This window comes from Tursiops truncatus, chromosome 9, assembly GCF_011762595.2.
Source record: "Tursiops truncatus isolate mTurTru1 chromosome 9, mTurTru1.mat.Y, whole genome shotgun sequence".
NCBI lineage: Eukaryota > Metazoa > Chordata > Mammalia > Artiodactyla > Delphinidae > Tursiops > Tursiops truncatus.
Window position 1 is genome coordinate 95,302,255 of NC_047042.1, and position 27,317 is coordinate 95,329,571.

The window sequence follows — 27,317 nt, forward strand, 5'->3', positions numbered from 1 at the left end:
GAATAATTCATCATTGTTGCTTAATTGGTGTTTCTGATTATCAGTAAGGTTTAATTTCATTCATGTATTAATTAATATTCCTATTTCAAGTGGCCATTGCGTTTTCCCCTATGCCAGAAGCATGTTTTTATTTAAATATTTTTGATGTTTTTATTGAAAAAATTTATTATATGCTGTATTATGGACATTAAAATTTTGTTATAAATATTGCAAATATTTTCTTTCAGTCAATTGTGTGTCTTTAAACTGTATTCATGATCTTATATCCTACTCATATTTTTAATGTAGATTTTTTTTTTCACATTTTACTATTTGCATTAGGATTTTATGCCTTTATTTAAAGGCCTTTGTTTGCTTTTTAGTATGGTAGGAATAGCCAATATTCTCCTCTGCATTTATTGAGTAGTTCAGCTGTTCCACCTATTTAAAATGCCATGCATATTATGTACAAATTTCCATACGTGGATTCCTTTGTGTACTTACTATAACAGTCTTCTATTTGTCTATCTCTGCATCAGTGATATACTGTTTTAATTATGGCATTTTTCTAGTTTTTTTTAATTTGGTAGCTTTTGTCTTTGTTCTGATTCATAATCTTGTTAGGTACTTCAGCACATTTATTTTTCTGCAGGAATCTTAGAATCAGCTTGTCAGGTTTCAAAAATGCCATTGGTAATGAATTCAAGGAACAGATTAACTTGGGAAAATGAATATCCATGTGTACCATTTATTAAACATGCCTTTGTGGGTTTCAGTAATGTATTTTTATTTTTCTCATATGAAACTTCAAAGACCTACTGGATTTAATCATGGAATTTTACACTTCTAGTGTAAAATAGATTGTTTTGGTTCATTTTGGGGTTTGCGGTAGGTAGATTGGGTGCTGAAATATTATTCATTTCTCTATGTTTATCCTGCTATATTAAATACATTATACAGTCATTCCCTACCTTATCTGCATTTTCCCTTTCCAAGGTTTAAGTTACCTGAGGTCAATTGCAGTCTGAAAATACTAAATGGAAAATTCCAAAACCAAATAATTCATGTTTTAAGTTGTGCATTCTGAGTAGTGTCAAGAAATCTCGCAAGGTCTGGCTCCATCCCACCCTGGACGTGAATCATCCCTTTGTCCAGCATATCCTGCCCTTTGGTCACTTAGTACCTGTCTTGGTTATCAGATTGACAGACACTGTGTTGCAGTGCTTCTGTTTGAACAGCCTTTATTTCACTTACTAAGTAATGGCCCCGAAAATAGCCCCAAAGGGCAAAAATAGTGATGTTGGCAATTTGGATATGCCAAAGAGAAGCCATAACGTGCTTCCTTTAAGTGAAAATTTCTCGACTTAATAAGGAAAGAAAAAAATTGTATACTGAGGTTGCTATGGTAAAAACAAATCTCTCCATGAAATTGTGAAGAAGGAAAAAGAAATTTCTGCTAGTGATGCTGTCGCACCTCAAACTGCAAACATTATAGCCACAGTGAGTGGTAAGTGCTTAGTTAAGATGGAAAAGGCATTAAATGTGTACAATAAGATATTTTGAGAGAGAGAGAGAGAGAGACCACATTCACATAACTTTTATTACAGTATATTGTTATAATTGTTCTATTTTATTATTATTGTTAATGTCTTACTGTGCCTAAATTATAAATTAAAGTTTATCATAGGTATGAATAGAAAAAATCATTATATATATATATAGGGTTTGGTGCTATCAGTGGTTTCAGGCATCTGCTGGGTGTCTTGGAATGTGTCCCCTGTGGAAAGGTGGGACTCCTGTAATACATTCCTGTTCTACATAAATGTTGGACTCTTTGCTGTGACAACTTATTATAGTTCTCCTTTACCAGCTCTTAATCCCAATGATTGCAGAGAGAAGGAAATTTAATTTTTTAAAATCATCTTTATTTATTTATTTTTTAAATCTTTATTAAGAATAAGAATAGTTTTAAACTGTAAAATGCAACTTGAAACATGAGGCCAAGCTGAGCTCTCTGATCTTTCACTTTGAATGAGAACAGTTTTAGAGCTGCCTGCCTCTCCAGAAAAAAAGGGCTGTACTGGGGGGACTTCTGCCTTTGTGGGCACTGGAACAGGAATTGGAAGAAAAAAATATACTTTGCTCAAAGGGAGGCACAATGGACTATGTTGGGGGAGGTCAGGACGTATAACAGATTTGAATTTCTTATTTTTTCCTACTTTTTGGGAGAGAGGAAATGGGGAAGAATTAGATATGGGGTAGTTTTGAGAGACTTTGGGGTCTTTGTGTGATAAGGGTTTTGGAATCACCAGAATCACACCCCGCTAAGCTCTCCGTGCCTTAAATCACAGCCCAGTCTCCCTCCCTGGATAATGCTTTTCCTCCCTTGTTTGAAGAAAGACAGTTAGTGGCTTGTCAGAAGAGTTTACCTTTCAGAGGAAGTTAATTTTCCACATGCCCCTTCCCCATCCCTCCTCATTCTCTCCGGGCCTGTAATTAGAATCCAATTCCAATATGTGCAGGGGACCAATTGCGAAGCCAAACATGTCGGGACGAGGCTCACAGGACAAAGGATTTCAGGATTTTGCTCTTTTTCCTTTTCTTTCTTTTCCCTTTCCTCTGTTATTGTACGTAGAATTTGTTTGTGGAGGTTAATTATAAATTCTGGTCTATAGATAGCTGATTTTTGAAACAGAATTGCAAAAGAAGCAGAGAGTAAAAAGACATCCCTTAGCGATTTTTAACTTGGAGCTGAATTAGTTAAGAGTTAGGAACTTGAATTGTCTTTTATTTATTTATTTTTTTGGTAGATGGGTAGGAGTGTGTTTTGGGCTATATAATGTAGAGTTGCTTTGAGCTAATAGGAGCCTTAAAATATTTTATTACCAAAAAGAAATATATACATAGGTATTAGAACAATACCTAGAACATAGTAAGAGTTCAAAAAATATTTGTTGAATGAATAAAAACGTGCTGGGCAGGCAGTGAGGTGAAGCACAAGGTACTTTGTATTTTAAAAGGTTTTTGGCTTATTAGCTCTCAAATCTCCTCCCTCTTTAAGGTAATTACTCATATTGTGTGAGTCTTAGTGAGAGGTTGTGCATGCCTCTGAACTCTTTCATTTTGCTCTCTGAAATTCAGTTTTTCATCAATAAAATTTGCTGTTTTCAAATGATTTCCTGTTTTCAATTTCTTTGATTTCTGCTCTTATTCTTACTATTTCTTTTCTTCTGCTTACTTTGGGATTAATTTGCTCTTCTTCTTCTAGTTTCCTGAGGTGAGAGCTTAGATTGCTGAATTTTAATATTTATTTTTTAATATATGCATTCATTGCTATAAACTTCTCTGAAAGCCCTGCTTTCACTGCAACCCGCAAATTCTGATAAGTTGTGTGTTCATTTTCTTGTAGTTCAGAATATTTGAAAATTTCTCTTGAGATTTATTCTTTGACCCCTGTGTTATTTTGAAATATATTGTTTAAGTTCCACGTATTTGGGGACTTTCCAGTTATATTTCTGTTATTGATTTTTATTTTAATTCCATTATGGTCTGAGAGTAGCCTTTGTATGATTTCTATTCTTTTAATTTGTTAAAGTGTGTATTATGGTTCCAAATGTGGTCTATCTTGGTGAATGGTCCATGCGAGCTTAAGAAAAATGTGTACCCTAATGTTGTTGGATGAAGCAGTCTGTAGATGTCAATTATATCCAGTTGATTGATGGTGGTATTGAGTTCAACTAGGTTGTTACTGATTTTCTGTATGCTGGATCTGTTCATTTCTAAGAGTGTTGAAATCTCCAACTGTGATAGTGGATTCATCTATTACTACTAGCAATTCTATCAGCTTTTGCCCCACATAGTTTGAGGCTCTGTTGTTGGGCATATACACATTAAGGATTGTTATGTCTTCTTGGATAATGGACTCCTTTATCATTATTAATGCCCTTCTTTATCTTTGATAAATTTCCTTACTTTGAAGTCTGCTTTGCCTGAAATTAATATTGCTACTTCTGTTTTCTTTTGATTATTTGTTAGCATGGTATATATAACATTTCTCTATCCCTTTACTTTTAATGTACATATTTCTTTGTATTTAAAGTAGGTTTCTTGTAGACAACATGTAGGTGGGTTGTGTCTTTAGATCCACTCTGAGAATCTCCATCTTTTAATTGGTGCTCTTAAACCATCGACATTCCAAGTGATTATTGATATAGTTGGATAAATATCTACTGCATTTGTTGCCCTTGTTCTTTGTTCCCATTTTTGTCATCCACTCTTCCTGCCTCTCATTGTTTTAATTGAGCTTTTATTTTATTATTTTCTATAATTCCATTTTATCTTCTTTCTTGGCCATGTCAAGTATACTAATAAGCCCATCAGACATTCTTCATTTCTCTTACAATGATTTTTATCTCCACCATTTATATTTGTTTGTTTTTTCTCCCTTCTTATGATTTCTATCTCTTTGCTTACATTGCCCATCTATTCTTTGTTGCTTCTACTTTACCTATCAGAGCCCTTAGTGTGTTAATCATAGTAGTTTTAAATTCCCAGCCTTATAATTCCTACATTCCCACTATGATTGGTTCTGATTCTTGCTCTGTCTCTTCATATTGTGTTTTTTGCCTTTTGGTATGCCATGGAATTTTTTTCTTGATAGTCAGACATGCTGTCCCAGGTAAAAGGAACTGCTATAACTAGGTCTTTAGTAACATTGTGGTGCAGCGTAGGGGGAGGGGGAACATTCTGAAGTTCTATGATTAACTTTGCTCATGTTTAGACTCGTCATTAATGGTTCATATTGTTATATAATTTTCAGTTAACACACTTATCTTTATGAATATAATTATATACATACTGTTGCATTTTTGTCATGTTTTAAATATAGTATATTTAGATATATTTACTTTGTATAACAAAATTATGTTTTTAGTTGCATGACTTACATTTAATTTTATTGTATTTTTAATCTAACACACAATGGAGAGAAAATTACTTCCCCAAACCACACTCTGAAGCAAAATCTACAATCATCTGGGGTCCTTGTAAAAACTGCAAGAAAAAAAAAAAAGTTCCATGATTAGGTCTCAATCTTTTACAGAGCATATGCATCTGGGCCATGAACTTCACAAGTGTTTCTCATTTTCTTTCTCTCGGCTTGGGTGGGATAGGATGGCTAGAGTGGGCTGGAGTTGGGAATTTCCCGCTTCCCACATAGAGGGTGAAAGCCAGCTGGAGCTGGTTATTTCCTTTCCGCAGGTCAATTAGGCTCTGATCACACACAGCAGGTTGGGTTCTAGTTATAAATAGTTGCCGCTGAGAACAGGTTTTGTTGAGAACAGGGCACTCTGGAGTATTTCAAAACGGCTCCTTCTCCTCTTTCCCTGCTGGAAGTAAGTCTGAGGGAATTTCTCTCTGATATTTACTGTGGGAATATGGTTGAGCACCTGAAAGTAAATCTCACAAAATTGTGGAGGCCTAACTATGACAGGGTTCCCCAGGAGTTGTTTTCTTTCTTTCTTTCTTTCTTTTTTGCGGTACGCGGGCCTCTCACTGTTGCAGCCTCTCCCGTTGCGGAGCACAGGCTCCGGACGCACAGGCTCAGCGGCCATGGCTCATGGGCCCCGCTGCGCCGCGGCATGTGGGATCCTTCCGGACCGGGGCACGAACCCGTGTCCCCCGCATCGGCAGGCGGACTCTCAGCCACTGCACCACCAGGGAAGGCCCCCCAGGAGTTTTTAACTCCCAGAGTTGTCCCCTGTGAACGTCCAGCAATTCATTAATTTCAGTTCATGTTTTCCTACCCAGCGCTGGTTGCCGCAGTGATTTCAACTTGTGACTCTGCTTCGGTAAGTCTCGAATCCCTGTATTTGTCTGTCTCCAGTCTTGGGGGGCAGTGGCTCGCCCTGTGTGCCTTCCCCTCTCTTATGGGTCCAAGAAGAGTTGTTGATTTTTTAGTCTGTAGAACTTTTTGTTGTTAAGACAGAGCGGTGACATCAAGCTTCTTACATGTGGGACTTATAACAGGATGTCCCTCATCTGCTTTTTATTCTTGTGTGTGTGTGTGTGTGTGTGTGTGTGTGAAATTACCCGAGGCTGGTCCAGTCTGCAGGGATTTCTGCCTCTATATTGTTAGGGCATTTAGTTTCACAAACTGCCTTGGGACAATTTTCACATTGTTATTCTGAATGGTAATTTCTCCTATATATTAGGGTTTTAGAATGTTTAACTTTTTACTCCCTAAATATTTTCTAAGTTCTTTCAAAAATAGATTCTCTTACTTGTTTAGAATCCTCTGTCCCATTTCTAGAAACTATCGCTGAAACTTCAATAAAGATTAGAGGGCTAATTCTCAAACCTTTCCTTTGGAATCTATCTCTGCCGGCTTCCTAGAACAGCTTATGCTGTCTATTTCCAACTCCACAAACAGTTGTTTTTGCCCCATTCTTTCTTATTGGGATTGGGTCAGGCCTCCATGTTACAGATACATGTATATGATGTAAGCATGCTCACTCAGTATATTTTATCTCCCTTACCGGGATAAAAGTAGTTGAGGATTGTATGCATAATGTGCTTGTTTCCTTATACTGTTCTCTGAGATGCTTCTGATACAGTTACTGAGAAAGATGTTCCTGTAACCAAAAGGTATGGCTAGTAAGATGTGTCTTCCCACTGACCTCGTTTCTCACCAGGTGGAGACAGCCTTAGAGATAGAGGGGTGGTGTCTGATGAGGGCATTTGAACCCCTAAATTCAGCACCTTAATCATATGAAACAATAAAATTTCTTAATTGATAAAGTAATTTTTAAGTGGGGATTTCAATCACTTGTATTTAACAAAGTTCTGCCAATACATGTCCTCTCTTTGAGGTGTCTTTAACCACATTTTTCTAATGGTTCATTTCCAAAGCATGTACTCATTTTGGGGCACCTCTCACTATGCCACCAGCCATCAAAAGCCCTCTCTGGACTTCTTGATTCTCTCTTTCCTTCCCCTTTTCATTAAAGCTTCTTGAAAGCAGATTCAGAGCTCGTGATGTATTCTCCACTTCCCATTCGTAGTAGTGCTGATTTCGCTTTGGTTTCTTCCACTCCTTTGAAAGTGCTATTGCTAAAGTTATGAGTGCTTTCACATGGGGAAATCCATTAATTGTTTTCCTGGCTTTACATTATTTATTGGTTTTGCTACATTTGGCATTGAACAGCGTCTCATTCACATACCCAGCTTTACCATTAGTTCCTCTGATACTGTTTTTTTTTTGTTTGTTTCTTTTCCAAATGATTTACTGCTTTATCTTACTTTCATAAGTTCATCTGCTCAACTTTTTGACATTTTCAAAGATTTGTCCTCAAACTTTTAATCTCTCACTCTATTGATGTAGTTGCCTCGTTTAAACCCATGGCTTAATATAAACGTGTCTACTTGGTAAATATTTGAAAATTGAGAATTCTAGTTTCTGGTAATAGTGAGGTAGGTCATTCAGACTAAATATCCCATTGAAAGCCATTAAAAATGCCAAAGAAAAATAAAAATCTTTGATTTTCAGAACATCAAAACCCTGATAAGATTATATTAAAAAAAAAAACCCAGATAAAATTTGAAACAGAAACAAAACAGGAATGCAGAGAGAAGCAGAGCACAAAAACTGCTATTATATTAAGAACAGTAAACTTTTATCTAATGACTTTGTCTAGCATGGGCTGCATAAACCAGGGCAAAGGGCCATACAAGGCAGAGTTCTTATTTTTTAAGGGGTGTTGGAGTTTTAGTTAAAGACCTCAAAGCCTTTCTGTTAAGTAGGCTTAACTGAGTGTGTCTCTTTACTAGGTCTTTTTACCAAGTAGTGAGATGCCCTGAGGCCATCAAATACACAAGGATTTGTCTCTCTTCTTACTAGAGTTCTAGAGTTTCCAGTTTTAATTTAAAGAGAATATACTATAATAAGGTTTCTAATTTTTTTCACAATATTCAATAATAAAGGTTAATTTTAACCTTAATTATTTATCAGTTTGAAACTTTTTTGAGTCGTTCACTAGGGCACGTTTTTTTTTCTTTTGAAATAATAGGTTAATTAGGATGACTTAGTTGAGAAATCACTAACTTTTTTTTTTAACATCTTTATTGGGGTGTAATTGCTTTACAATGGTGTGTTAGTTTCTGCTTTATAACAAAGTGAATCACTTATACATATACATATGTTCCCATATCTCTTCCCTCTTGCGTCTCCCTCCCTCCCACCCTCCCTATCCCACCCCTCCAGGCGGTCACAAAGCACCGAGCCATATCCCTGTGCCATGCGGCTGCTTCCCACTAGCTATCTACCTTACGTTTGACTAACTTACTTTTTAAAAGAGAGAAGGATTAGTTGTAATATTACAAGGACTGGAACTAGAAATCTTTAGAGACTAGCCGATTTTCCTCTTTCTCTGCCTAATCCTGTTTTCTGTACTAATTTCTTACACCTGATTTCTCCTTAAATTCAGCTTCCACATGATTTCTGCTTTCTGTGACTTTTCATTTTTTTGGACATTTTCTTTAAAGAATTTTCAAACACGCATGAAGTAAAGAGAATTATATGACGAACTCCCATTTTATAATTACCTTGCTTCAACAGTTATCCATTTTGCCAATACTTCTTCACATGTCCCTTCCCATTTTGTGTATTCAATTATTTATCTATTTAGTTTCCTGGATTATTTTTTGTAAAAGCTAATCCCAGTTATCATGTATGAATCAGGACTTCTTTCTTGCTGTAACTACTATCTTCTTAGGAATCCTTGAGTTAACAGTAGTTTGTTAATATCACCTAATACCTAGCTCATATTTAAATCACCCAGATTGTATCAGATGTTTTTGAATTGCTGATTGTTGCCTCCTTGGAGTTATTTTGCTTCTCTCTTCCCAGTATTTCCTGTAAATTGAAGTGAAATATCTAGGCTTGATGTTTAGGCAAGGATTCTTTATGGATGACTCTAATCTTTTAGCGTTATGAAATTAAGATAATGATGAGTGTTTTTAGTGTCTATTGACTTAGTACTTTCGAATGGAAATTTTCTAATAGTATCTTCCTTCTGTCTTTATCTCCTGGCATTTTATGAAAAGGGGATTTACCACATCCACCTTTTGGTGTTCTGCATCTAAACGTAAAGCACAGGTAGGGTAAATACTTCACAGCAATTAATTGGTGCCCTAGCAACTTCAGTGGTGTTTGATATTTTTTCTTTTTAAAGTATAATTATCTTATGAATTTTTGTACACTTAATATACTTCAATTCATCATATATTTATGCTGTTTAAATTGTCCAACAGGAGCTCTGTCAAAGTATCTTTATCCTTTTGTCATAACCTCGTTGAACTTTTCTTGCTTTCTAGCACAAAAAGATAGCCTAGACTCATCTGTTTGTTTCTAGCTCTTTTCAAGTCATAGATCAGACTATTCGTATTTTAAAGAGAAATATCATGTACATATTCTGGTATTTCAAATACAAATTTAATATTTCCTATTGTATTTGAATATTTTTTATACTTACATTTTTTGATAAAAATCTTGGTTCTTTTTTTATTTATGCATAGTCAATTTACAATGTTGTGCTAGTTTCAGGTGTACAGCAAAGTGATTCAGTTATACACACATATATATGTATAAAAAAACCTTGGTTCTTAACAATTGTAACAAAATTATTTACTTTTTCTACAGCATGCTTATAATGGTTCCAAAATAATAGTCCACAATATTTTACTTGTTAGTAAATTGAAATATTTTCTCTCTGTGATTTGCAGCCATTGTTATAAAGTTATAGCTATATTTATTTTAGCCCCACCCTTACCCCCCCACCCCAGTGTTTAGGGATGTTTTATGGTTTGATTTTTAACATATGTAAAATACTCACCTAGCTTCAATGTCAAAATATATAATAAGGTATATTTCCATAAAACTTGTGTTTTTTTTCCCCGTTCTTTCTTCTATTTTCTCTATTTAGCTGTAGGAAATCATTTCAATTATGTTTTTCTTATTTTTCCATACTTATAAACAAAAAAAACAATTCTGGAAAATTAGCAATTTAGAAACAAAGTTTTTACATCTTGTCATATACCTAAATAAATGCCATAATTAGTGAACAGCTCCAGGTAAAATTAAATTAATTTCAATAAAATGGTATTTAATGTTGATCCAAACTCTAAAAGAAGGAAAAAATATCTAAACATAGAAACTCTAAAACAAAACACACACTGGAACAAAAAACTTACTTCAAAATACATCACAGAGCTTCCCTGGTGGCACAGTGGTTGAGAGTCCGCCTGCCGATGCAGGGGACACGGGTTTGTGCCCTGGTCCGGGAAGATCCCACATGCCGCGGAGCGGCTGGGCCCATGAGCCATGGCCGCTGAGCCTGCGCGTTGGGAGCCTGTGCTCCACAACAGGAGAGGCCACAACAGTGAGAGGCCCGCGTACCGCAAAAAAAAAAAAAAGAAAAAAATCACAAAGTTAAATGATAAATATTATCATAGGAAATTCTTGCAATAAATGTAACCAAAATAAATTATAAAAAATACCATTTATTATCTATTCCAGAAACTTTTCAAAATCATCTTATTTGATAGTACTTTCGTGATTCTTTTAGTGTACTATTTTATAAGTGGAGAAAGTTTTAGAGACAAATTAATTTGGTCTTATGGATTGAATGTTTGTGTCCCTGCAAAATTCATGTTGAGGCCCCTTCCCCCAGTGTGACTGTCCTTAGCCATAGAGACTTTATGGAGGTAGTTATGATGAGATGAGGTCATAAGAATGGGGTTGGCCTGGCTTCTGGTTCCCCATGTTGTCTGGGATGTTCACAGTGGTTAAGCACTATATGCAAATCTGGCCCCAGCAATGTCCTGGCCCTGTGGGGAGGCTGGGGTCCCTGAGGTGGCCTAACCCCCTTAGAAGGCCTAACCCCCTTAGAAGGCCTCTTTCTGCCCATGGGTTTCTTCCCCAGGGCAGCTTCTTAAGAGCTATTTCTGTGAGAGCTGGTGTCTCAGGTCTCCTGGGTTTCCCATAAGCAAAGGGTTAGGAGGAATCATCTGGCTCTGCAGGACAGTCTGCTTCAGTGGGGTCTTTAGGTTTCATATCAGGGTGGCCTGGCTCCCAAAGATACCCTTTGAAGGATTGATTAGTAGCCATTTAGCAGATGTACTTCAGAGGCCTTTGTTTTCGCATAAGGAATCTGATCTTCCTGCTGTTGAGTTCTTTGCAGCTGGGTCTGGAAATGTAAAAATTAGGAACCACTTCTAGGAGACCCTTCCAGGAAGAGGCCTGATGGATTGAGAGTCTAAAGGTATCCACAGCATCATGGTTGTGGTTCTGACACCAGCCCTCAGATGTGCCTCCCACCAGGCCGACAAACCTCTTTCAAGTGTGTGTGTACATCCACACCCACCCACGCACACACACACACACACACACACACACACACACACACACACATGCCTATACTCATACATTTGCCTAGTGTTGCAGAGTTAATAAATGAAAGAGTAGAGAAGCAGATTTTGACTCATTTGGCTCCATGTTTCACACTTTTTCCTATTATGTCTTCTATAAAACATTTATTAAATATATAAAATGCTACAGAGAATAAATAAAAATAACGAACATTTCCTAAATAATTGCAAAAGAAGAAATATAATTGGAAAAAAATATGTGTTTGAGTGGGCATGTATGTTACCTCACTGGTAACAAAAAAGAGAATTAAACAAGAGTTAACAGTTAATTGGCAGCATGTGGTTCTCAAAATTCTGTCAATTGTTAGTCTGAATTATTTTTTAAAATATGTTATTAAATATTGTCCTATTGATTGGTATTTAGTTTCTGACAAACAATTGTAAGGGAAAATAATACCCTAATTTCCACTCAAATTTGTTAATTACTGGTTATTTACAAAACATTTCCTTCCAGACTTGATATTAAAATTATTTATAACTCAGCAACTTGAGATCATGTGGGAAATAGTACCATTGGCAAACCTATAGAAAACATAAACTATAAAAGCACTATGTTTTTATTTCTAACACTACAGCAATTAAGTATATAGAACTCAATTAATTGCATGCATTATGATTTAGGAATTAAATCCAATATTTTAGGTAATAGGTATATGAAGAGGTAGTTCTATGTCTAATCTTTCTGATTGAATTAGAAGAGAAACCAACCTGTATTTTATCTACACATCTCCCTCTCATAGACCTGCAACTTAGCATGATCTATTTGATATGCTCTGTGTGTGCATTTCAAATCGTTTCCTGGAATCCAGGTTTAAAATCTTACCTTGTTCAGCATACAGTTGTTTTTGTTTTTGTTGTTTTCTAGAATACCTTAATCTTTCTTGGTTCACAAACACCTCTAAGAATTTGAGAAGCTCTTAGTTCTTTGGTTACCTATTATACAACTGTTGTCTTCCCATGAATGATTAATGGGCCTTCCATGAACTTATATACTGGGGAAGGTATATTTGGATGAAATAATTGTGTACTAGCTGGGAAAGATTTCAAAAGAAACATTGTTCTGCTTAGTCATGGTCTGAGTTGGGTGGACTCACATGGATCATCCCATACATGGAATTCCTGTACTGGTTCTAATGTATTGACTATATCGACCAGGATGGTTACACGATAGGGGATCAAAAAAGCCATTTTTCTTCCCCTTAAAGACTGCTGCAGGCTCTATTTACAATAGCCAGGATATGGAAGGAACCTAAGTGTCCATCGACAGATGAATGGATAAAGATGTGGCACATATATACAATGGAATATTACTCAGCCATAAAAAGAAATGAAATTGAGTTATTTGTAGTGAGGTGGATGGACCTAGAGACTGTCATACAGAGTGAAGTAAGTCAGAAAGAGAAAGACAAATACCGTATGCTAACACATATATGAAACCTAAAAAAGAAAAAGGTTCTGAAGAACCTAGGGGCAGGACAGGAATAAAGATGCAGACATAGAGAATGGACTTGAAGACATGGGGAGGGGGAAGGGTAAGCTGGGATGAAGTGATAGAGTGGCATGGACATATATACACTACCAAACATTAAAATAGCTAGTGGGAAGCAGCCGCATAGCACAGGGAGATCAGCTCAGTGCTTTGTGACCACCTAGATGGCTGGGATAGGAGGATGGGAGGGAGAGGCAAGAGGGAGGAGATATGGAGATATATGTATATGTAGAGCTGATTCACTTTCTTATACAGCAGAAACTAACACACCATTGTAAAGCAATTATACTCCAATAAAGATGTTAAAGGAAAAAAAAAAGAATGCTGCGGGATAGATGTCGTATGTGTGTGGACTCTTCATTCATAGCTACCTTGATCTTATTGCAATACTATAAGAATACATTATAACATAATAGGAGATGGGGGAAGGAAAGATGATCATATTTTGGCTCTTAAATGTTTCTGCAGCAAAATGACAAATGTCATTTCTCATATTGTACTGACCAGAGCAAGACACTTGGCTATAACCAACTTCAGGAAGTTCAGTTCTCACACTTAGTTTTAATAATACAGCTGCTCAAGTACAGGTTATGGGAAATCTGTCTGAACAGTGTTTCATGGGAGAGTGAAGAAAAAAGACAAAAACTTAGTGGCTTTGCTTAAGTGTAAGTTCAATATGGATCAATAACTCCTATTTAAAAAATATCTTAACAGCTATAAAAAAAGAATGAAATTCTGCCATTTGCAACAATGTGGATAGACCTAGAGGGTATTATGCTTAGTGAAATAAGTCAGACAGAGAGAGACAGATCCTGTATGTTATGACTTATGTGTAGAATCTAAGAAAAACCAAGAGCAATGAATTGTGAATTGTGAATTGTGAACTGAGACAGACACAGATTGAGAGAACAAACTAGTGGTTACCAATGGGGAGAGGGAAGGACGAGGAGGGCAAGATGGGAGGGGAGTAAGAGATACAAACTACTATGTATAAAATAAAAAAAGCAACAAGGATATATTGTCCAGCACAGGGGAATATAGCCATTATTTTTTAATAACTTTAAATAGAGTATAATCTAAAATATTGATTCACTATGTTGTACACCTGAAACTAATATAATATTATAAATCAACTATACTTTAATAAAAAAAGTCTTAGGAAATTAGCAGCTACACAAATAAAAGTGAACTATGAATATTGGCTTAATATTTTAAAATCAATAACTATGGGGATTGAGAAATATAATAAGATTCTAGTTACTTGTAACATATTTTAAAATAAAACCAAAACCAAAGCAAAAAATACAAGAATATTTGACCTAGAGGTAATCAAAGTTTGGGATGACATTTCTTACCAAAAATGTGAAATATAAGTTTAAGTTGAGTGGCCCAACATAATTCAATTAGAACTGCTGAATGGAAGTCACATTAGTTCAAAATAAGGAAGAGACTTCCAGCAGAAGGATGGGGCATCTTGAAAAACAAGTTCTCTGTTCCAGTGTATTGAAGAAGGGGGTTCCAGGAGACCATAGAAGGGATTCTTACCCCAGATGACTCCGTGAACCTTGCAAGTTTCCTTTGGCTCTCAGTTATGTGATGTGATCCTATGTCATTATTTTTATTTTCAGGGCCATATTTTTTTCTACTGTATATTCTTGAGTCAGTTGTCTCATTGAACTTAAAACATTTCATCCTGACTGTCTTATAGAATATAGTCTTTTCCCTTAACTCATTTAGCCTAAGTTCACTGTTCCCTCCCCTTCACTTCCTCTCAATCCTCTTCCTCCTTGGACCATTTGTCATTTCTCTTTTCCAAACAAAAACACATTTTTATTTTACAGGTATAAAGACTTGGGGGTATAACCGGGCTATTGAAAGTGAAAGAGACAGATATTGTTTAATAGCTGTGTCTATACTAGAGAAAGGGCTCAGATACTCTCCTTCTCCCTATAGGTGTTTCTTTCACTTAACTGACTCGATATTGTATATATATTTCATCTGAGGCAAAATTAGAAAGACCAGGAGACAGAGCACAAGTGATCCTGCTGCCAATTCATCTTCACTTGTACTTTTTTTCTTTGAGCCTGTCAGATGCTACAGGGCGAAGAGATAAAGCTGCAGTGTGACAAATAGGCCCCATGATTATTTTCAACAAGTCACAAAAAAGTAGGACAAAATATCTTAATGTTTTCCTCTTCCCCCTCATCTTTCATTCAACAGAGATTTGCTGTCATTTATAAAGGTCATTGGGCCTCTGAGGAGTCAGGTGGAGAAAAAGTTTGGTCATTGCTCAGGTAGACTTTTAAATAGCTACTCTATTGAAATACAGTGAAGTAAGAGCTTGGGTCTAGAAAGTGTCTATCTTTTAGGGGAATAGATTTTATTAGGCCACTTACTGACTTCTATCTACTTGGGGCTATTGTGAGCATCAAATAATAGAACATTTTCATGTGGAAAATATGAAAATGTTAAAAGTGCATTTTTTTCCCCATTGTTTCTCTCTAGAAATGGTAGATTGGTTTTGGATGTGAAGTTCTAAAGAAAAAAAAAAGTTCAAGTGGGATACTCTTTGGCACTTAATATATATACTGATTTACTTAGTAACGTTTTTTCTCCTCTTGGGAGGCATTTCGAAGTAATAGACTACTCAAACTGTAAATGTGAATAGAGCTAACATGAATAAAAGATAGGCTGAAATGAATATCTATAACCACTTAGCCACAGTCACTTTGGTCTTGGAAATGGGCTTTGTACCTGAAGGATTTATATTAATTGAAGAACTTTTAGAGCAAGTATTGGATATAGTGCCTTCAATTTACTCCCGAGATAAGCCAGGACTGTACTTTTACTAGGAAACTTGTCACTATAAATTTTTAGGTGACAATGTGATGTAGCAGCGACAAAAGGAAATGGCTAATGACTGCTTATCGAATGCCTACTCCATGAAAAGCGTGAAGGAGGGGGTGGCAGGGGGGTCAGAAAACTGTTAAAGGGACTTCAAGCCACCAATATTATATTAGTCATCATCTTCCTTGATCATGACAACATTTGAAACAGTTCTGTACTTCTCCCCCTTGGAAACACTTTCAGCTGTCCTCCAATACAACTCTCTTTATACTCCTATATTTCACTAGCTTTTCTTTGCAGTCTCCTTTACTGGTTCTTCTAAAAGTTGAAGTGCTCAAAGGATCAGTGCTCAAATCTTGTTCTCTTTGACTGTGAGCCACAAAGTGATCTTATCTACATGCTGATGACTCCCAAATCGGTATCTCTAGCCAAGACTTCTGCCTTCAACTCCACTCCTACTGCAACCTGACTAATCCTTATTCCCACTTAGATGTATAATTGAACTATCTAAATAGAAATGTTCAAAATAGAATTTGTGATTTTCCCCAATATAACTGCCCTTCTTTCAGTTTTCCCCACCTCTTTAATTGGATCTGTATTCTACTAGTTTCACAAGTAAAAACCTTAAAATCATCTTTGAAACTTCTCTTTCTTTACCCTGTACTCTAACCAATCCATCAGAAAATGCTGTCTACTTTGCCTTCAAATTATATTGAAAACCCTGGCATTGATTCCCCACTCCAGTACTACCATTAGTTTAGGTCTCCATCTGGCTTTGTCTGGTCATCTGCACTGCCTGCCTCCTCATAGTCTTCAGAAAAGATGCTTGATATGATTTCAGTTTTCTTAAATTTACTGAAGCTTGCTTTGTGGCCTAGCTCATGGAGAATGTTCCATGTGCACTTGTGTATTCTGCTTTCTGATGGAATGCTCTATAAATATCAATTAAGTCCATCTGGTCTAATGTGTCATTTAATGTCAGTGTTTCCTTATTGATTTTCTGTCTGGTTGGTGTGTCCATTGATGTAATTGGGGTGTTAAAGTCCCCCACTATGATTGTGTTACTGTCGATTTCTCCTCTTATAGCTGTTAGCATTTGCCTTATGTATTGAGGTGCTCCTATGTTGGGTGCATAAATATTTACAATTGTTATATCTTCTTGGATTGATATCTTGATCATTAGGTAGTGTCCTTTGTCTCTTGTAACAGTCTTTATTTTAAAGTCTATTTTGTCTGATATGAGTACTGCTACTCCAGCTTTCTTTTGATTTCCATTTGCATAGACTATGTATGTCTCTAGACCTAGAGTGGGTCTCTTGTAGACAGCATATATATAGGTCTTGTTTTTCTGTATCCATTTAATCAGTCTATGTTTTATGGTTGGAGCATTTAATCTCGTAGTCTTCGGGTTTATGTTTTAGATGTCCCTCCTCCTCCTGTCTGTTTGTTGTTGTTTTTATACATAGAATGTAATTAATATCACTTGACATAATGTCCTTTTATTGTTATTAATATAAGCTCCATGAGGGTGGAATGTTGTCTCTTTCATTCATTGCTCTATCCATTTTCAGCACATAAAATAGGCCCTAAAATATCTGTTGAAGTAACAAGTGAATGATCTAATGAGAGAGTATAACTATCAACCACTTGCTGCAGTCCACTGATCTATGATACTGTGACAAAGAAGACAGGACTTTTGATGGTGTGTTCCTTTGATATGGGTCTGACTCCTTCTAAATGTACATATGTACAGGAGGAAGCAGGCTTTCTCAGAATGGATGTGAAGAAAGCATAAGCTAAGTGATCGGGACATACAATGAGAGGATAACTGAGGGCAGTGGATCAATAATTAAAGTGTATTAAGGAGAGGAAATTAATGTAAGAAATGTAGGTAAGGGCCAAATCATGGATCACCTGAAAAATCAAGGAATATACATTTTATCATCTCAGCACCTAGGGGCCTAAGAAAACTTTTAAACAGAAGGCATTATGAATGTCACATTTTAAGCTGTTTAACCTGGCTAGATAAGAGAGAATGAGTCTGCCTTAAGCACAACAAGGCAGCAAGCTAGGTCATAGTTGGGTGAAAAACAGAAAGCTACTCTTCTGTATACTGGTAGAATTAAAATGATGCAAGAAGCATTGCAAATTTACAACTGGATATTTAATAGGTTTAATCTAACAGCTGGGTGTAGGAAATAAAGGAGAGAGGTAAGTCTTACAGTAAAACTCTAAACAATAGTTCTAGCTTTAATTGTTTTGAACTTCCTATAATAGTAGCCATTAATAGCATCCAGTTGCCAATTACTAGTAAAATTCTGGCCCCTGAATCAGAATTAATAGCTATCAGATTTTTAATAGAAATAATACTTTAAATATTGTGGGTACATGAACTTTCTAATAGAAGGCTTATATAGAGAACAGATATTTGAATTGTGAGGACGAAGTTTTGGATTGCTAAATCTATTAGAATAGTTGAACACAAGTGAATGAGAAAAAGTGGTCAGCAGAGAATCACAAAAGAAAAAAGAATGGTTTGTGCAATGCTACAAAAAATGTTGGAAGAAAGGATTTTCAAGGAATAAGGAACACTACCAAGAGGTTAAATATTCACAAAGAATGAAGACTTTTCAACAAGTATTTGTATTTGGTGTCTATGACATCATTGTAAATATTCCATTTTTTTATTTTCAGTGTTAGAAGGAGCTTTAATACAAGATCACAAAAGGTGAATGGGTCATGAAAAAACTAATGCAATTGATTTGATAAAGTTTGCTGGAGAAATTTGTTAGTAAAAAGGACAGAACTAGATTGGCTAAAAGATACTTATCCAAAATTTGGAAATGGAAAAACATAATGACTTTTTCATTTAACCTTGAATACTGCCTTACAAACTCACATGTGGGTCAACCCACCTATCATCACATGATCCTAGGGAAATGTAAATTTATTTGACTTGCTATTTACTATGGATTATACATATTTTCTTGTAATGTTTTTTGACTTAATGCTTATTGATACTTTGCAGCTCTAAAATTAGAAATAAAATTATAGATAAATGATAAAGTATAGGTTTTTTTTACTGTCTAGTAGAGAAGATACGCCAAAATTTGTGCCTTTTAAAAAAAATTGCCCTGTAAGACATCAACCTGTTTTGTGTCTAACCTATCTTTAACATTTTTTTACCACTGAATATAAAATACAGCTTTTCCATATTTCCTTTTGAACTGGGTTTTCCTGTTGTGCTTTCATTACTGAGTTAAATAAAAGTTTGCCACATTCTAACTATTATTTGAGAATTAGGTTTCAGAAATTTTTAAATTAGACTTTGACAGCAGCAAGGTTATTATTCTTATTTCATTCCTTTTCTCTAAGATGGGGAAGACATTTGCACATGAAATAAGGAGGGTAAAAGGCCAGGGGACAGTAGGAGGTTGTGTGTGGAATTTAGATTGCCCTGTCTTCTAGTTGTCAGCAAGGATGTAAGTTGTGTTCTGTTATCAGGTATTAGAAATAGATGGTCCAGAGACAAGCAAACCCCCAAAAATGCTTTCTGTGGTTTAAAGTCTTTAAGAAAAATAAGCAATTTAAGCAAGCCCAGGGAAATACAATCTGTAGTTTAGGGTTCAGGAAGAAAAGTTAGATCAGGACCTTATAGAACTTGAAGCAGGCATCGATAAAGAAAGAATATAACCCTCCCAGTTCTTCATATCCCCTATCTCCTGGCTTTTTACTCTTCTTTGTAAATTTTTACTTCTGAATGCTTGGACGGAGAAAAATCAAGAAAAAAGTCTAAAGACAGTAGATGAAAGTCTTAGTTAGAACCTAGAGGAGATAAATATATTACTGTAAATATTCTTTCTCTGTGGCAAAGAGCTGTATTTAGAAAGTACTCCAGTAAGTTGTATGCCTGGACTTCTGTTTTCTCATCTATCAAATAAGGGCATTGGCATTACCTGAATACCTTTTCCAGGGTGAATCGATTCAATTGATTATCCTAACATGGGAGTAGAAACCTAAGTGTGCTCTTTTAAAATTTTTTTCATTCAACACATATATGTGGTTTATCTATTATTTTTATGCACTTTAAGAAATATAACATACAAAAGATAGTCCCCAGCATCTCAGAAATCTGTAATTACAGATGAGGGTTTATGTATAAATAGCCTTATCAGTACATCATAGGTTTTGATCCTCTCTGCTCAGGAAAGATTGGAGGCTGAAGCACCGTGGATAAAATTTGCCAATGCTTCTATGTTTAAGCGCTCTTCTATTATCTGCACTGGTATAAAATAATGCTGGCACATGGTAAGCACTCAGTACATAGCAGTCAAGTGAATAATTGTCCAAGTGAACAAATGGGTGAATAACGTTAGGAACAAATATTTATTGTATACCCTATATTACTTGTTGAGGAAACATAGAACAGGTAAACAAAAAAGAAGTGAAAAAAATAATTTTAGATTATGGTAAATGCTGTGAAGGAAATAAATAGATTAATGAGTTAAGAATAATTGGAGGAGAACTTATCCCAACTCCTACACGAGGGGCAACAGATATAAAGTCCCAGGCACTTTGCGGTGGTCTCTTAGCCTCAGACAGAGCACTTCCTATAGCCCGAGGGAAGCAAGTCTTCGGAAGAAGAGTGTCACCTGCAGGGCTTTGGAGGCAAAGCATGCTGCAGCCGGGAAAAGGTATATAGGAGTAGTTAAGGGATCCAAGGGAATCTCAGCTGGCTGACTGTGTCCATCAACATGGGCAAACTTGTCTGCAAATATCCTTTATTTTCATTTAGAGCTAAGATAATCCAAATACCTTTGTGAGATATTTGAGTCATTTTGATTGGAAAACTGTCCTTGGAATTTAATCACCAACATAAAGTTGCAAAATTGATCCAAATATTTAATCCGATCATGAGATGAAAATGTTTTCTCTGTCACTTGAAGTTAAACTTCATTGTGGATACTCTGCACTGCAAAGCAAAATTGGCCAACAGCTGGAGGTGGCATTTTCTAAGATGTTTTATGTAAGTTGTAAATATTTTGTGGGATTTCTTAGACCTGTGGGCTGTCTTCACTGTTTTACTTTACCTTACTATTTTGTTTTTTACTATAAAATACATAATTCTTAACATTTACATAATAACAAGTAAAATCTATTTTAATAAAATTAACTTTAGTCCTAATAGGTAAGTTAGCATTTGAGTATATCTACTTTTCTGAAGATAAAGGTATTTTAACTTTAAAAGTGTAATTATATTTAAAAGAAATTATGAATCTGATAGCCAGTGCTACCTTAAGCAAAGGACTTCCAAAGACGTTTCTTGAGTCTAATTACAAGGTGATTTAATAAAGGTTTAATAATCATAAAAATTGTTTTGATTTTTATCTTCATCCATATGGCAATGTGAAAGATTTATAAGATATTGAGTAAGTTGCTAAAGAATCTGAGTCAGTTTCCACATCTATAAAATGCAGATAGTAACAACTTCATGAGATGGCTGTGAGCGTTAAATATGTAACAGCGTATATTACAGTGCTTGAGAAGATAGGAACTACCTCATAAATGATATTTATATCACTGGGAACAGTGTCAGCAGCAGTAGACACAGTAGTAATGATGATGGTAGTAAATATTAATGGCAGGAGAAGTAATATAGTAGTAACACTAGCAGTAATGACTAGTAATATAAGAGTTTAAAGTCTTTATCTGCATGTTCAAACAGTTGTGGTTTGTTAGTTTACATTGAAATTACAGTACAACAAAATCTAACATCCTCTCCCTCTATTTCGGCTTTCTTTTCTTTTTTTTTTACATAACGCCCATCACTTCCTAACATATATTAAAATTTTCTTGTTTATTATATCTACTGCTTATTTATTGTGTCTCCCCCACCTCCCTCCCACCTGAGAATAAGAGATAGATCTTCCTTTTGCCAATGCCTCCTTAGTTCAGGCCATGAGAAACTACATTTCTTGAGGCTATCAGTGAGTGAATGAGTTGTCTGACAACTTTCTATATTTTTGATGGCCCTATAGGAAATAAAACAAGTCTTTTTCTTAATTTTTAATTATGACTTTTCCTACTTTTGATGTATATTTCAGATGTCTTACAGATATGTCTTCAAAAGGTTTTTTTCTCCTAGAGAGAATAGGAGACATATTTTTTCAGTTTTCAGATTTAAAGATGTTTCTGCTATTTCACATGATCATTACTGGACAAGTTAGGTCTAAAATTATTGAGTTACCAAATTTTGCCTAAAAATCTATAAGTAATTGCTATATTGTCATCTGAAATTTAGTTATGCCAAGGAGTCTAAGGCTAATCTTAATTTTCCTCTTTTTAAGTGATTTGTTTATCCTGCCTTTACTTTTTATAATATTCAATGAGCACTTTAATGCTTCAGTTATCTGTTTTACTAATAGCCTTATTTTTTCTCTCAAACACATCAATAAATCATGAGTTGAATTTGTGTTGTCACTACACCACAGGTATCACCTTTCAAAAATATTTTAGTTATCTTTAATTCTTTTTCATGTTATTCATTCAATGATGGCTTTTAAACTTTGTTCTTTGTTTTGAAAAAATGTTTGAGTATTAATTTTGCACTTTACTATCCCTAATCCTGTTTTACATTCTTCTAATTAATTTTCTGTCTCTCTGTGTCTTATCACCTCTTTCAATTTCAAAGTCATGTTGATGTTACCATTTTTTCTCTCCAACAACATGGATGACATTAAAATCTGTCTCCAGCATGCCTTGCCATCATGGATCTTTCCTGCCTCTGACATTCTTAATGTGCTTTATACATACAAGGATTAAACCTGTAAGCATATATAACAGCATATAGGTGCCCATTTACTTTTAGACAAATTGAGCGTGCATGTGTTTTGGATAAGTGGTGGTGGTGATAGACGCTTTCTGAATGTTAATAAATACCATTATGAGGGACTGAGGATTTGGAAATAACATTAGCCTGCTTTAAACAGAACCACCAATAGGGTAGATGGGAATTACTCTATTTTCTGAGGGGAGAAAAACCTCAAGTTTGTAAACCAAGATAAACATCGGGCCCGAGGGATAAAGTATATTCCTTTCTATAATCATATGAGTATAGCATATGCTCATCAACAGTTTTATTTCTCAATTTTGTTATAATAGTTCATATTTCAGAGAAAACCTTACTTATTTTAAACATGGTGACTGCATTTTTTAATGGTGTTATAGGTTTTCATCTTTTCTTTGCCTTTGTTTATTTTAGTGGGAAGTTGTGAAAATAGCATCAAGGCAATACTGCCAAATCAAATTAAATCAGAGACCACATTGTTGTTATCTTACAATGTGATTCAAAAGATTCATGGGAAACTAGCAAATTATTTGAAGATTGGAAACTGGTTAAACAAAGAGACTAGGAAAAATCAGATAAATATTTTATTGCTTTTTTTCTGTATAAAGAATATCCTTTACCTTTTTAAAAATTATAAGGTACGCTTATTGTACAAATGTAAAACATAAAGGCATGTATACAATAAAACATTAAAGCCTTCTCACCTACCTCTGCAAAATATTCTTCTGAAGTAACTATATGTATACTTTAACATTTTTGACAAAAGCTATAAATTCCATATATATAATATTATGCCTTAATAGCTACTGAATACCTAAAAAAAAAAAAAGGACAGAAAGCTATCAAGATCCTGTTTCAGGAATTGGAACTATAGATAGACATGAAGAGGCTACCTAGAAGAATCATGGGCTAAAGTAAAGTTATGTATAACATAGAGAAGAACATACAGATAACTTCCAGCCCCTCACTCATTCCATTTCAGAGTTCCCTGTTCGGTTAACCAAGGCTTCTGACACTGTACTTCAGTTATATTTTTCCCTCTGTCCAACCCTGCTTCTTTCCTTTCCCTTCCAGAGGTGTGGATCTCAAAAATACCACCTAACAAACCCTTTGCACATTAATCTCCATCTCAGGGTATGTTACCAGGGAGCCCAGTCTGTGGCACCATCCTCCCTGCAAATTTGGTTATTCAGACTCTATATATACCCTTCTAACTATATTTAAACTTACAAGCTCCAGTATCAATAGCACATTTCCACTAAAGATAACCCAACTGTCATAGAATCATATATACATTCTTAACCCAAAAAAGAGGAAAGCCAAACTCCTATCTGTTTATATACTACTCTTTGTTACCCTGTAGCTTAAAGGTATAATTACATGTTTAACCAAGTTCTCACTTTAAATAAATTAGTAAGGGAAGAGGGGGGAAAACTACAATGTATGATGGTATATTTGCATAGCCGCTCTAGATTTTATTTCTGCAAGTTATCACAAAACCATATTTGATACTTATTATTTATCTCTTCTACTGTTTACTTAATATTCCTTTTGCTCTCCGTGAGTACCACCATAGGCAATATAATTTTTAACTGATGCAATAGCCCAAACCTTTATTCCTGCAGGATCTAATAGTCTAGTTGCTGTATTAGATTATAATATTTTATTAACCTTTATTACTTCACATGGAAGTACTAAGAGGTATGTAAGAAAATCTCTTATGTTCTAGCAATGAGATCTCCCTGCTATGAAGAAAGCCTCCGTATTCCCATGATATTAAGAAACAATTTTCCCAGTTAATATAAGTAGTAGCCAGCTGTTGCTATGGCACCAAACAACCCTTAAAATTCCATCACTTATAAAAGTAAATATCTGTGTCTTACTTATGGTTGTGAGGTTATGCTTGGCTCTGTTTGGTTTGCATCAGTTTGGGAGGGCTCTTTTCCACATGTCTTCTCATCCCCAAACGCAGGCTGATGAAATACTCCCTGCTGGCACCAGGGAAGCAGGAGCAAGTTGGCCTGAGCCAATCTACTCATTTAAGCTTCTACTCCATGGTGGCAATTATCACACCCATGTATATCCCATGAACAAAGCAAGTCATACAGCCAAGGCTCACATTAATGAGTTCTGTAACATGGAGTTTGCAAGTTCCCATCATCTTTGTTTCACTGAAATGCAGTTTTCCTATAAAAACCAAACTACTTTTCTGTATAATGGTGAATCAAGCCAATTCATAATTATTATCAATTCAGCTAACTCATAAATATTATCATTTCTGTTGCCTTTGGTCCCTTCTCTTCTCGTTTTAGGCTCCACCGTCTTTTCCATCTTTCTTTTTTTTCTTTCCTCTTCCCTTCTCCTGTGTTCTCTACTGCGTTTGTTGTTTTTAATCTCATTTTTCTTTTGTATCGATTTGATCCAGGGAAATGCTAGGAAACAGCTAAATGGTCAAAGTTCATGCTATAATGTGCCCTCTCAACCCATAACCTCATCAGTGGAGGTAAAAGATAGCCCTGGACCACACAACAGTTTAGAAGCTCATAATATCCCAGAGGATAACCTAGCCATATGTTACATATGTAAAACCATACTAATTTCATGCACTTATGTTAATTGCTTACTCATTGTGCATAATAACCATATAGCATAATAATCATCCTAACCATTAAATGTGATATTAAATGTGTAAGTCGTATTCATTTGCAATACTAAATTTGACTCACAAAAACCCACTGAAACAGATTGGCACCTTAAAACATAACAATAAATAGATGAAAACAAGTCATTATTTTGAAAGCTATTGACAATTAACTGGGAATCTTTGTGAAACGGAGCCAAGCGTAAGTGTCTTGTGAAGCTCCCGAGGTAATTTCAGTGAGCGGCCAATTTGAGATTCACTGAACTAGATTAACAACCACAGATTATTTCCCACATTACAGCTCACTTTTCTCCCAAGAGATGAGATGAGCTCCTGACAAGAAACTGAGTTTAGCTCCTTCTTTTCCCCCTCTTCAAGCCTTCTGAGATGGTATGTTCTGACCTGTGATCTACCACTGATAAAGGACCAAACCTCAGAGAATTTTGTTTCCTCTGGGGGTGAGTAGGTCCATCTGCTTGAGGAGTGAATTATTAGCTAACATTGATTTCCATCTTCCTGACTTCTCTATATCTGTTAACCAGATCCAAACTTGGAGACCAAAGGGAGTCTTTATATAATCCCATACAACTTCTATAATAGTCATTACATAATCATTGAAAATACATAACACTAGACATTCATATTACAATTACCTCTTCAAGGTACTTACATTTTTGAGATTTTTTTCTCTGCTCAGTGTTTTACTTTTAGTCTACTAATAGGAAAACCTATTTGATGATTTAACTCTTCTTTTTTAGATTTACAAAAAGTATTATATAAATCTGTAATCTATTAAAAACTTGTAGTTTTTAACCTTAAGTAAGAGAAATGATGTATGTAAATTAACATGTTATAATAAGAATTGCTAATCACTCAAAAACACTAGGTAAATGTAATACTAGAACAGGGAGAGTGTATAGTCTAGTCTTGCCCCCTTTGTACTCTGCATTAAGAGAGATTGAAGGAGCTCATCTTTTCCACCTCAGATGATGGGAAGTTCAGACCAGCTGATAGGACAATAGAAGTTTTAAACTCTAGTAGACTGTCAACAATTGAAAGTATTTCCCACATGATGAGATCTGCCTATAGGTACTGTCAATAGACCTGCTCCTCAGAGAGAAAGTGCGTTTTCATATGGTGTATTTGGGGACAGCAATGAGATAAAAATATTTTTAAAAGGTTTTATATTTATACTTGTCACAGTAGAGAGCTTAATAAATCAATTAGTATTAAAGATATTATTTTATGTTCCTTTATTATTTTCTTAGACAAGACATATTATACAATTATGTTAGAATAAAACTCAACTATTACCTTAATGGTTTGGACTCTAGAACAGTACTAATATAAATCAAAGAAAATAGAAAAACAGAGGGAAAATAACTGATTATGGAAAGAAACCAATACACATCTTAATATTTTCTTAAGCATGAGATCAAGATAGAGCACGGCTCTTTTAAAAATAATTTGTATTAAAGTTTTATCCCACAGTGTTTTATTAATATTCATTTTATAAAAAGAGAAATGCATATTCTTAACAAATTAGGAGGCAGAAGCCTAGAAGTCAGAAATTCAAATGGCTCTTTTCACTGGAAACTCCCTCAGGCCATCATTATTGATCACTCCTAATTTTCTATTGAAAGAAAATATCAGGCAGAGATGCTTAACAGCATCTGAGCTTTAAGTGTTTTGAAAGATCAGTGAGTAGATTTGGAGCAAGATCTTTAGAGTTTGCTATAGAAAAACATTTTAGAACCCAAAATTCTTTTACCAGACACTTCAGAAAATACAATAAATTTATTTATTGAAAACTTTGACTTACGTGTATATCGATTGTATCAATAGGTTTTGTGACTGTGTGTAGGGGAAGAATGGAAAGGAATGAGAAATTAACGTTCTCCAGAGAGATGGCTAATTTTTTGCACTATCACAATGGGAAAAGCTACTGCAACACTATATGTTTATTGGGAAAATATTAATAGACTGTTAAATGATAACAAACTTTGGATTTCAGTATGCCAATCTTTGTT

At 35.2% G+C, this 27,317-nt stretch overlaps 1 long non-coding RNA gene across 1 annotated transcript in view; it reads left to right on the forward strand.

The window, feature by feature from the left end:
* LOC141279488 (uncharacterized) overlaps positions 1-27,317 on the forward strand; it is a 186,114-nt gene that overhangs the window by 10,713 nt on the left and 148,084 nt on the right. The window contains exon 2 of the long non-coding RNA XR_012333761.1: positions 5,788-5,828. This is a non-coding gene — a long non-coding RNA (uncharacterized lncRNA). The remainder of the gene's footprint in view (positions 1-5,787; positions 5,829-27,317) is intronic.